Source organism: Somniosus microcephalus, chromosome 22 (assembly GCF_052327205.1).
Source record: "Somniosus microcephalus isolate GS21.2 chromosome 22, FLI_Smic_1.0, whole genome shotgun sequence".
Taxonomy (NCBI): Eukaryota; Metazoa; Chordata; class Chondrichthyes; order Squaliformes; family Somniosidae; genus Somniosus; species Somniosus microcephalus.
The window spans coordinates 14,451,269-14,464,108 of NC_141008.1; the positions used below are offsets into that span (position 1 = coordinate 14,451,269).

General features: G+C 46.5%; 1 protein-coding gene across 1 annotated transcript in view; it reads left to right on the forward strand.

Annotated features, from left to right (window-relative positions):
* LOC147102049 (sphingosine-1-phosphate transporter SPNS2-like) overlaps positions 1–3,038 on the forward strand; it is a 122,377-nt gene extending 119,339 nt beyond the window's left edge. The window contains exon 13 of the mRNA XM_085964197.1: positions 210–3,038. The gene's annotated coding sequence lies outside the window, so the exon portion shown is untranslated. The remainder of the gene's footprint in view (positions 1–209) is intronic.
* The last annotated feature ends 9,802 nt before the right edge of the window (positions 3,039–12,840 follow it).

The following is a 12,840-nucleotide window of genomic DNA, read 5'->3' on the forward strand; positions in this document are numbered from 1 at the left end:
GGGGAGCTACGAACGCCTCGAGATGTGAAAATACTTGCGTCTTGGACCGAGGCCACCATTTACAAAGAATTTACAGCCCAGAAACAGGCTCCACACGAGCCTCCTCTCGCCTTACTTCAGCTCACCCTATGATCATGACCTTCTCCCACAGGTACCTATCTGTCTTCCCCAGGACTGAACCCGGCCCTTTTTCTTTTTCCCCCCCACAGCTAAGGTTGGAGCAGGTGAAGAGGGCTCACAAATCAGCGACTTTCGCCTTCGAACGGCAGTGTAGTTGCTGCAGACGGAACAAAGTTTATCACCGCCGCCTAACGGGACCATCCGACCGCCGGGGAAGCGGTGAATCGCGCGAAGAACGTAGGCAACGGCACGACTTAAAAACAGGGCTCAGCTATAAGGAGCCCCTCCTCGTAAAGGGCGGGGCTTTCAACTCTCTCTTATTACGGACATCTCTGTGCGAGAGCAAAGCCTTAAACTTGGCGTCTGTCTCTGGGTTTTTTTTTAAGCGAGGTTACACATTTGTGTGTCAAGATCTGACCTCATGGTCTGGAGCCACACTTCAACAACACAAAAAGAAAATGCTGGCGATCTCTGCTTCAGCACTGTGGGGCTATTAGTGATCTAAATAAGGCAAGGGCTCCAGCCAGTGTCTGACGCACGATTATATGGTTCCTTTCACTTAATGCTGCAGCTCAGAGCTGTGGCTAGGGGATGAGTAAAGCCCAATTTGGGGTGGGGGGGGGGGGGTGGGTGTGAGGGTGAAATTTCTACCCCAGCGCAACTGTAACTGCACAGAAACACCCAGCAGTATAGATATTGCCCCTTAAACAAGAGAGAGAGTACTTTGAGCTGTACTACAGGGTGACGTGATGCTGACATGCCTGTTACTTGCAGAGGTGGCGGTAGTAGGAACAATGTCAAGCAGTGAATTAAGAGTATCAGACAGCTATAAGGTGTATTGGTTTGTGAGATTTTTTTTTATACCATACCCAGTGACAACAATCAAAACATTGGCTTCTGAATATGCACTAAAAATCTCCGAAGTGAATCGGAATGCTCCAAGCGATCTTTAAATCCTTCCTTCCAAACCTACTTTCTAAAATTATATCCCACTGAGGCCAATGGAAACGTGAAATTGTCAAGGGGGTTGTGGGGCGGAGATAGGCAGCATGCAATGTCTGAACTCCTTGTAATCACAGCAACCAATTCGATCTGATGGGCTGGTTCTTGTTGCTTTCGCGAAGGCGAATCCCAGTAAGTATTCAAACAGTATTTTTTGTACAGGAATCTTGGGTAGTTTCTAGCCAATCCTCCCTCCTCAATTCTTAAGATGCAAGCGATGAATCTCGTCACAGCAGTCCACCAAGATGATTTATGAAAAGATCCTCTCCCTCCCTGTTACCCCCACAATCTCCGCGATAGTCCGCCTAGCTTCTTAACTGCTAACTCGAGCAGCTGGCCCATTAGGCCTCATCGCAATCCTGCACCTTAGTTCATCAACACAGAGAGCTTAAATTAAAATACACCTTCTCTGAAGGTAATATTGACCAAATCTTTTGATATTTCTTCCCCCCCCACCCCAACACAACATTTCTACGTTGGAAGTTTAACTCATTTTCAGAATGTATCAGGAAACATTCTACCATTCCAGGATATTGCAGTGAGTGGAATCCATCGCTCACACTCAGAGCTAAAAGTGATTATATTTAAACATAAATGGAAATGGTGCATCATACAACCTTAGGCCTTCAGGAGAGTGTGGAACTTTTTAAAAAAAAAAAAAAAAAAAAAAAAAAAAAAAAAAAATTACAGGCTTTTTGGACAAGCAGTTAACAGAAGGTCCATGGTTGTGAGGAATACTTGGCAGCAGGGATAAATTAATGGTTGAAGGGACATGACTCTCCTCACTTACAAGTCAACAGCTTCATAACCTATCCAAAAGATTCATAGCCCACCATATATCCGAGTGGCCCTTCAACTGATACTAGATGCGGGAACGTAGAGGCATGAGATTAGGCGCTACATTCGAAATGTGTTGTCCAATAGAAATTGCTGACGAGCCACGGATGTTGCTATGGCGACACCATTTTAACCACTAATTGCTCGAATTTTAGTAGAAAATGCCTGGTAAAATGTACTTCATATGTGGATATTTACTTAAACATCTACCACCATTCAGCAACCAAGGAAGTACAACGCTCAACCATCAAGAAAACACTCTGCTTTTTGACTAGCCAGTTTCTGAACAAATGCACGAAAAGGCCAAAGTTCACATGCAGACAGATGCCATGCGAATACAAGTATTGAGATCATACGACCAACGACGGTGTCTAGTACTCATTTTTCATTTACTGATTAAAAAATGCAATTAGCCAGACCTGGATTCCCAATTAGCCACATGTGGCTAATATATTGGCCAACACTGATCTAAACCATCCAATCAAACAGTCAGTACCATAAATGCAAGCACGAGATCACAAGTGCAATTTCCCAGTTGCGGGTTAAGATGTTATATATAGTGTGATGTGAATGCTTAAAATTATTGACAAGGCTTTCCCCAGCAAGGGCTGCTTTCCTCCCAGCATTGTCTGTGCTCATTACTCACACCGTCCACACAAGGAATTATGTAAATTCTATGATTCCGAGTTTACCAAATTGCAAATTGAAAGTACAAACAGAGTAAGAGAGTGGTTTGTTCACTTAACAAGAAGGTAGCACCGACTTTCAACTCTTCTGCAAGACTCCTAATAGCTGCTGCCTGATATTCTCAGTAACTGCACTCTATACAATGGTTGGCTGGGAGTTAAATCTTATTATCTATGTAATATGCATTTGTTCCTGTATAAGTTCCATTTGCACTGTTCAAGTGTCTGAGATTTCTTGTCAAACAAGAACTTTTTCTAAAAAAAAAATCTATTTTATCTGATTATTTCAGGTATATTTTATTGTTTAAAGCCAAAGTATATAAATTATACACAAGATCATAGCTAAAATTTATGTATAATCATGTAAATTAAGAAATAAACTATTTGAATGCAGCAGTATTCGGTTATTTCATGTTCTTTATGTAACTGCATCATGTCCACCTCCGCGAAACTGCACCAATGTCCAGCATATTTGAATATTTTATCACAAGTGCACTTCACAATTTGTAAAATGTATGGATTACTCTGCTGGGTCGCACACACGATCCAGGACACAAGCGAGGTCGCAGAGTAGAAAAGATAAACCAAGAATTAAGTTAGATGATTCTAGATATTGATTTTCAAAGCCTGTAGATTGATGGATGGAGAAAAGGACCGGCATGGGTTTTGAGTTCCTGAAAAGGAATAAAATAATAAAAGGAGAATACTCTCCACTTGCCTGGATGAGTGCAGTGTAAGGGGTTTTAGATCGCAGAGGTTTCTCTCTCTGGAGGCCTCTCTCTCTTGCACAGTAAAACCGTGAGTGGTTCGACCCACTCGCCCCTTAGATTCTGTACTCTGGACTTTGGGGCAGGAAATACAATGTAGAGAAAACTCTTATAGACCAAGTTTGATGAAAAGAAATGGAATTTTATTGCATAATGTAAAACAAATCAAATGCAAGCAAATAAGAGGGTACATGGGAGGGGAAAACACAAACAAATCATAACGACACAATACTAACTAAGGCAAATACAGGCATATTATACTCTACAAAGATCATCATGAAATGGGGAAAACACACGGAACATCGAGGGGCACCAACTCATGTTAATTATACCCTTAAATATCCACCCCCTTAAACCTATCTAGATCTGATTATGAAGGGCCAGAAACATGCTCACCAATCCAACTAGGAAGTGTAAGGTTTTGAAACAGGTCTGCATTTGATCCTTTCAGGCGTCCTGTCTCCACGTGGTTAGTGGAGCCCCAGCGAGCTGCGCCACACCTCTCTCCTGAGGTGGGGGTCGGGGACGGCTGGACACCGGCTGACCTGGATGTCGGCGGGGTCGGGGATCGTCTGCTCGACCCTGGTCAGAGGAGCCTCGGGCTGGCCCTCATAGTTTCTTCAGTTTTTTATTGTCTCTTCTCCCGAGCCGGAGTGGGTTGATGGCCTCCCGTTTCGTCAACGGCCCGGGGTTGGTCGATGATCTCCCGATGTTTTACCCCGGGGTGGGACGCCGGCTTGAACCGTCGTCTTCTCCTTCTTCTAGCGATGATGCCACTGATACGATGGTAGCACTATGATGGCTGCTTTTTCTTTCTACCCCTGGGTTCCCAGCACGGTGGCATAGTGGTTAGCACTGTTGCCTCACAGCGCCAGGGACCCGGGTTCGAATCCGGCCTCGGGTGACTGTCTGTGTGGAGTTTGCACATTCTCCCCGTGTTTGCGTGGGTTTCCTCCGGGTGCTCCAGTTTCCTCCCACAGTCCAAAGATGTGCGGGTTAGGTTGATTGGCTATGATAAATTGACCCTTAGTGTTAGGGGAATTAAATACGTGGGGTTGTGGGGATAGGGGTTACGGGGATCGGGTGGGATATGTGTCGGTGCAGGCTCGATGGGCCGAAATGGCCTCTATCTGCACTGTGGGGTTTCTGTGATTCTGTGATATACTTCTCATCAGAAGCCCTTATCTCGCGCCAAATCAGGTTAGTCTTTTGTTTTAATTTTGGCGGGCTGGGAGCACAATGGGGTAGTTATTATATTTTAAACTGTTCTTGGATGGCCGGTAACGGGCCATCTCTGGTCTGGAATGACCTTTTATTATTATGTTCATTGTTTTTAATGTCCTGGTGATGTCCTTAACGGGTCCTTGATGCTCTTCTCATGAATATGAAACTGTTCCCTTTTGTCTGGGTAAACATTTAGATGGCCTTTATCTACAGGCCGATCTTGACTGGATCTGCATCCAATCTATATGTATATAAGTGGGTGTCTGGTTTCGTTCTCTCAGAAACGGCTTCCAGAACTTACTGTGGGCTGAATCCACAAAGCTGTCTGAGGACTGCAAGAACCATTTTAAAGTGTCCCAATAAGTTGGTCACAGAGTCTGGCGGCCATTTTGAATGGCCCTTTTTCCTAGGCTTTTTTAAAATAGTCTTTAAGAACCATTCAACCCTTTATAATATAAAGTTCAATTTTGCGAATCCTACAGCAGCTCCAACAACACTCAAGAAGCTCGACACCATCCAGGACAAAGCAGCCCGCTTGATTGGCAACCCCATCCACCACCTTAAACATTCACTCCCACCACCGGCGTACCGTGGCTGCAGTGTGTACCATCTACAAGATGCACTGCAGCAACTCGCCAAGGCTTCTTCGGCAGCACCTCCCAAACCCGCGACCTCTTCCACCTAGAAGGACAAGGGCAGCAGGCCCATGGGAACACCACCACCTGCAAGTTCCCCTCCAAGTCACACACCATCCTGACTTGGAAATATATCGCCGATCCTTTATCGTCACTGGGTCAAAATCCTGGAACAGGTAGTTAACAGGCAGTTTTTTGGCTAATCCTTATTTTGAGCCCTGAAGAGTGGGCTTCCCAATGGCTCCAAACCTTGCCAGGGTCAGCGAGCCAGGCCGTCGGTCTGCGGGGGTTGGAGGGGCCGAGATGTCCGGTGTGCAGGTGAGTAATGAGTGCACGTGTGCAGAGGTAAGTGTGTGTAAAGTGTTTTAATAAGTTTTACTTACCTTTACTTCTTCCTGCAGGCTTCCTCCCTTCAGGTCTCGGGAGTCCCTCAGCTCACCGGCACAGAAAGCAGAATGGCCGCTGAGCTGTCAAAAGCTGCAGCCTTCTGCTTTCTGGTCAGGAAGGCTTTCTAATTGAGTCTTGAGTAAAGACACAACTTAGAAGACAGATTGTCAGTGTTTGACAGCTTCACAGAGCTGTCAAACGATGACATTTCATCTGTCAAAAGCTCTTGACAGATGAAACAGCACTCGCTGACATCACCTGTAACTGGCTTTCCCTTAATTGGCCTGCTGAGCCCGCTGGGCGGGCTTAACAAGGTAAATCAAGGGAAAATAGCGTGGGTTGGCCACAAGTCGATGGAGGCGGGACTAAAACCCGACAAGTGGGAGTCCCGCCTCCAAAAGCTCCCCATTGACAAAATCCAGCCCTTAGTGTGTCCATCTGAAATTCTCTCTAATATTGAATTTGCCCCCATCTTCAGTAGAATGAGTGGTAGGAACCTGGTGAGTCAGCACTTCAATGAGGAAGAACAGTAAACAGTAATTCACACATTATTCAACCACACTAATGTGGAGATATAATTACTGATGAAACAGAAACTGCCAATTTGACGTGAAGCAGATTGCAGTTATTTTTCACTGTATGTAGGGAGAAGTCCATGACACCGCTCTGAAAAACAATTTCTCAGGAGGCTCTGGCCAGATTACAAACCAGCCACAGCCGCCACATTGATTTTTAAAAATGTATTCATGGGATGTGGGCGTCGCTGGCAAGGCCAGCATTTATTGCCCATCCCTAATTGCCCTTGAGAAGGTGGTGGTGAGCCACCTTCTTGAACCGTTGCAGTCCGTGTGATGAAGGTGCTCCCACAGTGCTGTTAAGGAGGAAGTTCCAGGAGTTTGACCCAGCGACAGTGAAGGATCGGCAATATACTTCCAAGTCAGGATGGTGTGTAACTTGGAGGGGAACTTGGAGGTGGTGGTGTCCCCATGCACCTGCTGCCCTTGTCCTTCTAGGTGGAAGAGGTCGCGCATTTGGGAGGTGCTGCCAAAGAAGCCTTGGCGAGTTGCTGCAGTGCATCTTGTAGATGGTACACACTGCAGCCACGGTACACCGGTGGTGGAGGGAGTGAATGTTTAAGGTGGTGGGTGGGGTGCCAATCAAGTGGGCTGCTTTGTCCTGGATGGTGTCGAGCTTCTTGAGTGTTGTTGGAGCTGCACTCATCCAGGCAAGTGGAGAGTATTTTCCTTTTATTATTCCTTTTCAGTAACTGAATTTAAAAGTTTTCCCCGATTCCCATTGACCTGTTTTACTAGGGCTCCTTGATGCCACGCTGGATGTCAAGGGCAGTCATTCTCACCTCACCTGTGGAATGCAGTTCTTTTCTCCAAAAAGAGCTAACGTTACTTCCAATTTCCACCCTTACCTCACCTTCACATGGTTCTTCTCCAACTCTTCCCTTCCCTTCCCTTCCTTGACTTCTCTGTCTCCATTTCTGGGGATAGACTATTGACAAACATTCACTATAAGCCCACTGACTCCCACAGCTACCTGGACTACACTTCCTCCCACCTCACTTCCTGTAAGGACTCTATTCCATTCGCCCAGTTTCTCTGTGTCTGTCGCATCTGCTCGGACGCTGCCCCCTTCCATACTAGTGCTTCCGATTAGTCTTCCTTTTCCTCAACCGAGGATTCCCCTCTACCATGTTTGACAGGGCCCTCGACCGTGTCCGTTCCATTTCACGCACTTCTGCTCTCACCCCTTCCCCTCCCTCCCAGAACCACGCTAGGGTTCCCCTGGTCCTCACCCTTCACCCCACCAGTCTCCACATTCAGCGTATCATTCTCTGCCATTTCCGCCACCTCCAGCGTGATCCCGCTGCCAAACACTTCCCCTTTCAGCATTCTGAAGGGGCCGCTCCCTCCGCGCCGCCCTGGTCCACTCCTCAATCACCCCCAACACCCCCTCCCCTTCCCACGGCACCTTCCCGTGCAAGCACAGGAGATGCAACACATGCCCTTTTACTTCCTTCCAGGGCCCCAAACACTCCTTCCAGGTGAAACAGTGATTTACTTGTACTTCTTCCAATTTAGTATACTGTATTCACTGCTCATGATGCGGTCTCCTCTACATTGGGGAGATCAAACGCAGATTGGGTGGCTGCTTTGCGGGACACCTCTCCGTCCTCAGCCTCTTACACTGTTCCAAAAAAGCTCAACACAAGCTCGAGGAACAGCACCTCATCTTTCGATTAGGCACTTTACAGCCTTCAGGACTCACCATCGAGTTCAACAATTTCAGACATAACCTCTGCCCCTTTACTTTTTCCTCATAGCAGCTGTTGATGATTCTGCCATTGCCATTTACACTTCATCTAGACTCATCTTTTGTATCTTAACTTGTCCCATTACCATCCCCTTTTGCCTTGCACCATCATCCCTTTTGTCATTTAATCTCTCCTGCCTTCCATCCCATCACAGACCTTCCCTTTTGTTCTTTCCTCCCCTCCCCCCTTTCCCTGCTCCTGCACTTGCTTAAAAATCTGTTACATCTCTAACTTGTTCCAGTTCTGACAAAGGGTCATCGACCTGAAACGTTAACTCTGTTTCTCTCTCCACAGATGCTGCCTGACCTGCTCAGTGTTTCCAGCATTTTGTTTTTATTTCAGATTTCCAGTATCTGCAATATTTGGCTTTTGTCTATGTTTGGACCAAGGCTTTAATGAGCTCTGGAGCCGAGTGGTCCTGGCCGAACCCAAACTGAGCATCGGTGAGCAGGTTATTGGCGAGTGCCGCTTGATAACACAACACCTTCCATCACTTTGCTGATAATTGAGTGTAAACTGATGGGGTGGTAATTGGCCGGGTTGGTTATGTCCTGCTTTTTGTGGACAGGACATACCTTGGTAGATTTTCACATTGTCGGATAGATGCCAGTGTTATAGCTATACTGGAACAGCTTGGCTAGAGGCTCGGCTAGTTCTGGAGCACAAGTCTTCAGCACAATAGCCGGGATGTTGTCGGGGCCCATAGCCTTTGCTGTATCCAGTGCACTCAGCCGTTTCTTGATATCACGTGGAGTGAATCGAATTGACTGAAGATTGGCTTCTGTGATGGTGGGGACCTCAGGAGGAGGCCGATATGGATCATCCACGCGGCCCTTCTGACTGAAGATGGTTGCAAACGCTTCAGCCTTGTCTTTTGAACTCACGTGCTGGGCTCTGCCATCATGGAGGATGGAGCTTCCTCCTCCCATTGGTTGTTTAATTGTCCACCACTATTCACGACTGGATGTGGCAGGACTGCAGAGCTTTGATCTGATCTGTTGATTGTGGGATCGCCTAGCCTGGTCTATAGCATGTTGCTTCTGCTATTTAACATGCATGTAGTCTTGTGTTGCAGCTTCCCCAGGTTGGCACCTCATTTTTAGGTACGTCTGGTGCTGCTCCTGGCATGCTCTTCTACACTCCTTATTGAACCAGGGTTGGTTCCCCTGCATTGATGGTAATGGTAGAGTGAGGGATATGCCGGGCCATGAGAATCATAGAATAGAATCATAAAATAGTTACAGCACGGAAGGTAATTCGGCCCGTCGGGCCCGTGCCGGCTCTCTGCAAGAGCACTTCAGCCAGTCCCACTCCCCCGCCCTTTCCCCATAGCCCTGCAAATTTCTTTCTTTCAGGTACTTATCCAACTCCCTTTTGAAAGCCATGATTGAATCTGCCTCCACCACCCTTTCAGGCAGTGCATTCCAGATCCTAACCACTCGCTGCGTAAAAATGTTTTTTCTTACATCGCCTTTGGTTCTTCTGCCAATCACCTTAAATCTGTGTCCTCTGGTTCTCGACCCTTCCACCAATGGGAACAGTTTCTCTCTCTCTACTCTGTCTAGACCCCTCATGATTTTGAGCACCTCTATCAAATCTCAGTTCAACCTTCTCTGCTCCAAGGAGAACAACCCCAGCTTCTCCGGTCTATCCATGTAACTGAAGTCCCTCATTCCTGGAATCATTCTCGTAAATCTTTTCTGCACCCTCTCTAAGGCCTTCACGTCCTTGCTAAAGTGCAGTGCCCTGAATTGGACACAATACTCCAGTTGGGGCTGAACCAGTGTTTTATACAGGATCATCATAATTTCCACACTTTTGTACTCTATACCTCTATTCATGAAGCCCAGGATCCCGTAAGCCTTTTTAACTGCTTTCTCAACCTGCCCTGCCACCTTCAACGATTTGTGCACATATACCCCAGGTCTCTCTGTTCGTGCACCCACTTCAGGATTGTACCATTTAGTTTATATGTCATGTCCTCATTCTTTCTACCAAAATGTATCACTTCACACTTTTCTGTGTTAAATTTCATCTGCCACGTGTCTGCCCATTTCACCAGCCTGTCTATGTCCTCTTACATAGAAACATAGAAGATAGGAGCAGGAGTAGGCCATTCGGCCCCTCGAGCCTGCTCCGCCATTCAATGAGATCATGGCTGATCATCCAAATTCAGTACCCTGTCCCTGCCTTCTCTTGAAGTCTATCACTCTCCTCCTCCTCATTGTTCACTATACTTCCAAGTTTTGTGTCATCTGCAAATTTTGGCATTGTGCCCTGTGCACCCACGTCCAAATCATTAATATATATCAAGAAAAGCAGTGGTCCCAGAACCAACCCCTGGGGAACACCACTGTATATGTTCCTCCAGTCTGATAAACAACCGTTCACCACTACTGTTTCCTGTCACTTAGCCAATTCCATATCCATGCTGCCACTGTCCCTTTTATTCCATGGGCTTCAACTTTGCTGGCGAGCCTATTATGTGACACTTTGTCGAACACCTTTTGGAAATCCATGTACACCACATCAACCACATTACCCTCATCAACCCTCTCTGTTACCTCATCAAAAAAACTCGATCAAGATGGAGTTTGCACATTCTCCCCGTGTTTGCGTGGGTTTTCTCCGGGTGCTCCGGTTTCCACCCACAGTCCAAAGATGTGCGGGTTAGGTTGATTGGCCATGATAAATTGACCCTTAGTGTTAGGGGGATTAAATACGTGGGGTTACGGGGATAGGGTGGGATATGTGTTGATGTAGGGGTTACGGGGATCGGGTGGGATATGTGTCGGTGCAGGCTCGATGGGCCGAAATGGCCTCTATCTGCACTGTGGGGTTTCTGTGATTCTGTGAAGTTGGTTAAACACGATTTGCCTTTAACAAATCAGTGCTGGCTTTCCTTAATTAATCCACACTTGTCCAAGTGATTGTTAATTTTGTCCCTGATTATCGTTTCTAAAAGCTTCCCCACTACCGAGGTTAAACTGACTGGTCTGTAGTTGCTGGGTTTATCTTTACACCCTTTTTTTGAACAATGGTGTAACATTTGTAATTCTCCAGTCCTTTGGCACCACCCCGTATCTATGGAGGATTGGAATATTATGGCCAGTACCTCCACGATTTCCTCCCTCAATTCCCTCAGCATCCTCGGATGCATCCCATCTGCTCCTGGTGGTTTATGTACTTTAAATACAGCCAGCTCTTCTGATACCTCTATCAATTTTTATCCTATCAAGTGTCTCCACTACCTCCTCCTTCACTATGTATATGGCAGCAACCGCTTCCTTGGTGAAGACAGATGCAAAATGCTCATTTAGTACCTCAGCCATACCCTCTGCCTCCATGCATAGGTCTCCTTTTTGGTCCCTAATTGGCCCCACCCCTCCTCTTACTACCCTTTTACTATTTATATGCCTAAAGACGACTTTTGGATTACCTTTCATCTTGGCTGCCAATCTATTCTCATACTCTCTCTTTGCCCTTATTTTCTTTTTCACTTCTCCTCTGACCTTTCTATATATAACCTGACATGTGTCATACGCGTACCCGAACTATTTCTTCTTTAAAAGCAGCCCATTGTTCCACTACAGTTTTGCCTGCCAATCTTTGATTCCAGTTTACCCAGGCTAGATCCGTTCTCATCCCACTGAAATTGGCCTTCCCCCCCCCCCCCCCCGTTAAACATTTTCACTCTAGATTGTGGTGAAATACAATTCTGCTGATACTGATGGCCCACAGCACCTCACGGATGCCCAGTTTTGAGCTTCTGGTTCTGTCCTCAGAGTGAAGACGGGACTTCGTCTCCACAATGACTGCGGTGGTCACTGCTACCAATGCTATCATGGACAGCTGCATCTGTGACAGGTAGATTGGTGAGGATAAGGTCAAGTAGGTTTTTCCCTCGTGTCTGGCAGCTACGTCCTTCAGGAATCGGCCATCTCGGTCAGTAGTGGTGCTACCGAGCCACTCCTGGTGATGGACATTGAAGTCCCCCCACCCAGAGTACATTCTGTGCCCTTGTTACACCCTCAGTGCTTCTTCCAAGTTGTATTCAACATGGAGGAGTACTGATTCATCAACTGAGGGAGGGCGGTAGGTGGTAATCAGCAGGAGGTTTGCATCATGTAAATGACCCAGGAAGCTAACCTCTACAAACACCAATTGCCCTCAATAATGAAGGGACCAAGGCTTGCTGCACTGCACTCAGGAAAATCATCAACAATGCTGTGGGGCAGGATGTGGTAACAATGCCACTCACAAAAGGTGGAGAGAAAGTCGCACAAGTGCTATTTGGTATAGTTCTGATCTTCAATCCTATAATTGGGTGGTTGTACCCTTGCAACTGTTCCACCCGCACAAAATCAACTCGCACAAATGAAACGTGTAGAACAGCAATTACTGAGTCACAGAGCCCTGACTCCACAACACACGGGTCAAACTCTGCATTCAATAGCTTGCGGTCAAGCAGGTAGTTTTTCCCACAATTGTAGGAAATAGGATACAGACACAAGTCTTAAACAATATCAAATCAGGATTACTGCAGGCACGCAGATCCCTTTAATACGCTTCTTACTTTAAGGGAGGCTATTTCATTTCCCTCCAAAACAAAGCTGACAATTGTCTAAACAGTTAAAATTAGAGGCAACTTCACACCCTCTCCCTGTCTCCCAACGTTTGTAATATGAGGCTGAGCTATACCGGATCAAAACGCTGCATCCACCACTAAATGTCCGTGTTTGAAGTGGGGAGCACACTGCCCTTACTGCCTCGGAGTGATATCGTGGAGATGTTTCCATTCATTTAAACTCATGCATTATGTGAAGCAACTCGAGAGGCTGGGGTTAATCTCCTGA